This window comes from Pongo abelii, chromosome 2, assembly GCF_028885655.2.
Source record: "Pongo abelii isolate AG06213 chromosome 2, NHGRI_mPonAbe1-v2.0_pri, whole genome shotgun sequence".
Classification (NCBI taxonomy): domain Eukaryota; kingdom Metazoa; phylum Chordata; class Mammalia; order Primates; family Hominidae; genus Pongo; species Pongo abelii.
The window spans coordinates 10,246,853-10,250,269 of NC_085928.1; positions in this window are offsets into that span (position 1 = coordinate 10,246,853).

The window sequence follows — 3,417 nt, forward strand, 5'->3', positions numbered from 1 at the left end:
GGTGCTAAGTGGAGGTTTTGCAGGAATACCGGGGCTGGTTCCTTTCAGGAGCCTGAGGGCTGGGTGAGGGGGCTGGGAGGCTCAGGGGACCTCTTTGCTCAACCAAGGAACAGTCCCCAGTGCCCAAGCCCTGGCTGGCTGCTGGGGAGGTGGAGAGAAAACAGGATCCCAGCTGCCCCTGCCCCTGGGCCCATCTGAGTAGGGGGGACAGACATGGAGAGAGAGGAGAACTATGTTTTGTGAGCCAGCCCCTCTCCCTTTGTCAGAGACACACACTGTTGTCTTGGGCAGCCAGTTCTTTCTGCTCAGCTCCAGTAGGACTCAGAATGGACTTACTATTGCCATCTGTAAAGTGCGGAGAAGGCCCATCCTGCAGGGCCTTTTGTAAGGATTGGAAAACACTAAACGCGAGTGGCTTGCGTACAGTAATGAACGATAAGGATAGCTCTTATTTTTAGCCTCAAGAATAGTGCTTGGCGCATAGTAGGCCCTCAGCAGACAGGACGTGGGGACTGATGTTTGTCATAAGGATGGGTGTGGTTGGTTGAAAATGGGAGTAAATCAGAGCAAAGCACTGGATCATAAGGCGTGAGAAGGGGAGAGGGGCCCACGTGTCCCTGCCACTGCCCTTGTACCTGAGTTCGGCTTTGAGCTTTTTGGCAGCCAGAGCGAAAGGGAGTTAGTTGCTGCCAGTTATGTAATCCCCAGTGTTGGAGAGGAGGAGCCCACCCAGGACACAGCCAACTGCATGCTTCAGAGCCTGGGGAGGTCTCAGCCCTGGCTGTGGGGACCCTGAGGATCAGGCTGTTGCCCGCCTCCACAATCAGCCTTTTTTTTAGGGGGGAATGGGGTGCCGAGGGCACCAGCTCCAACACAGCTCATGTCTGTGGGGTCAATGTGTCAAGCTCCATGGGATCCAGGGCCCGGAGGGTTGGTAGTGGGCAAGGCCGACAGTACGGCCAGTGAGCTGGACTCCTCGGCTGCAGGGGGGACTGCAGGGTGCCCCTGAATGGCATACTTTATTGGGGCCTCTCAGCTCATGTAAAAGCCTGGTAATCAGGGAAGGCAAGCTCATGGCATTCTGAGTGAGCAGGGTAAGGGTTGGGGACCACCAGGGATTTGACCATCAAATCCACATGCAGTCCAAGACGGTACAGTGTCAGCTGAGGTTTGCTGGCTGCAGTGAATGAGCAGAGAGGCATCAACAGAAGAAAAGAGACCATTTTTATAATTTTTAAGTTTGTTTTTAAAAAATAGGTCATATATGTACATGGCAAGAAAAAAAAAGGTTCATGCAGTACAGGAGGGTATTTGGTGAATGATAAATCTCCCTGTGTGGCACTGAATTCCTCCGTCCCCCTCCTGAAGCACCCAGGGTCTCCATAACCTTCCAGAGCCATCCTATGTTCACACTAACGGATGTGTATATCATCCCTCTTTCTGTAATGCTAATGTCCTGTAGCTTGCTCCAATGGATCTTGGAGATCATTCCGTGTCAAGTGGAGGACTGCTTCACCCCTGCAGCTACGTATATATGGATATATGGCAATTTATAAACCACTTCCCTTTTGTTTCTGAAAGATTTTGCAACAACAAACAAGGCAACATCAATAATCCTTATAAATTTGCTTTGGTAACTCATGCAAGTAGAATTGCTGGAGCACATAGTCTTAATTAGTTTTAACTACTCTTATTAGCCTTCTGCAGAGATTAATAGTTGTCCTCCAATATATGTCGTTCTTCTCCATTGGAAGAGAATCCCTGATTTTTAGCTGGATATACAGCTGTTTAGAATAAAGACTGCATTTTCTAGCCTTCCTTGCAGGTGGGTTCTGGCCAATGGATATAAGTACGCATGCAACTTCCTTAGGGATAAGAGGTGGCCCTTCTTTCCTGCTGACTGGAATGTGCTTATAATGGCTGGAGTGACAGCAGCCATCTTGAACCATAGGGTAATCTGGGGAATGGAAGTTTCTCATTGCAGTGCGACAGGATAGAGAGAGCCCGTGTCATGGACACTAGTGCATCTGTAACGACCTCGGACGTCCTACCTTCAGATGACTTGGAACGTATGAGAGAAATGAGTGGCTATCTTGTTCAAACCACTTTTGATGTTTCTCTTACAGTTGAACCTAATCTGAACCAAAACACCCATTCCAAGAGGCTATGCCGGCTTTCATTCCCACCGGCACATCCTCACTGATGCGGTGTGCTAGTCACATTTTCAGTCTTTCTGAAGAGCCCTGCTCAGACCACATCTGTGTGGTGTCTGGATGGGAACAGGCATTAGGCAGAGGAGCGGCTGGATGCGAGGTTTCTGGAGTCTTAACGTGGTGACAGAATTCACTGTATGTGGCCAAAGTCTAGTCTCACCTTCCCACTGCTGCTGCACATGGGCTGTGGACCTTGGGCAGGTCACAGCTTCTCCTTGATCCTCAGTTTCTTCACTGATGGTACAGGGTAGCAGGTGACTGGTTGCCACTGGTATCCATTTTTCCTCCCTCAGTAACTGCACTCTGATGTTTGTGGGTCAGTGAAGCACCCACCTCAGAGGTGTCACCATTGAGAATTTAGGGAAGAAGACCTTGGACACAGGGTCCTCAGTTGCTGCCAAGGTCAGTGCCAGCCACATGGCCCTGAAGCAGCAGAGCTCTGAGACCTGCAGGTCCACCCGCCCAGAGCACTGGAGCATGGTGATATAACAGGTGAACGCATGGCCAGTGATGTATGGGTTTGCCAGGGCTGCCATAACAAAGTGCTACAGATGGGGGCCTTCAACAACAGGGGTTTATTTTCTTACAGTTCTGGAGGCTGGAATTCCAAGATCAAGGCATCCACTGTTGGTTTCCTCAGAGGCCCCTCTCCTGGGTTTGCAATCAGCTGCCCCCTTTCTGCCTTCTCGAGTGGTCTTCCTTCTGTGTGTGGGGTCCCTGCTGTCTCTCTGGGTCCGAATTTCCTCTCTTTATATGGACACCAGTCAGATTAGATTAGGACCCCCCAATGGCCTCTTTTCACCTTAGTCACCTCTGTAAAGGCCAAATCTCCAAATGCAGTCCCCTGCAGAGGTGCTTGGGGCTGGGGCTTCAGTGCATGAGTGTTGGGGGACTCACTTCAGCCATAACAAATGGCATTAGAGCCTCCCTCCCTCTGACCTCCTGACACCGTGCAAGGTCCTGAGACCTTACCAGATCCATGGAACAGGCAGAAAAGCCCTAAGCATAACTGAGGTTAAGTCTTCCTCCTGCTCAGCAGAATGGGGCCATGGTGGAAACTCAGCAACATTCTAGAAAATTCCTGGTGTGCTGTGGTGGGATTCCCGGCGCTATGTGGGGCTGGGTCTTCTCGAGGACAGCCCCAGGTTCTGCCGTTTCCCTCGGGACAGCTGGAGGAGCATCGCCCTGCCCTGCCCCATTAGAG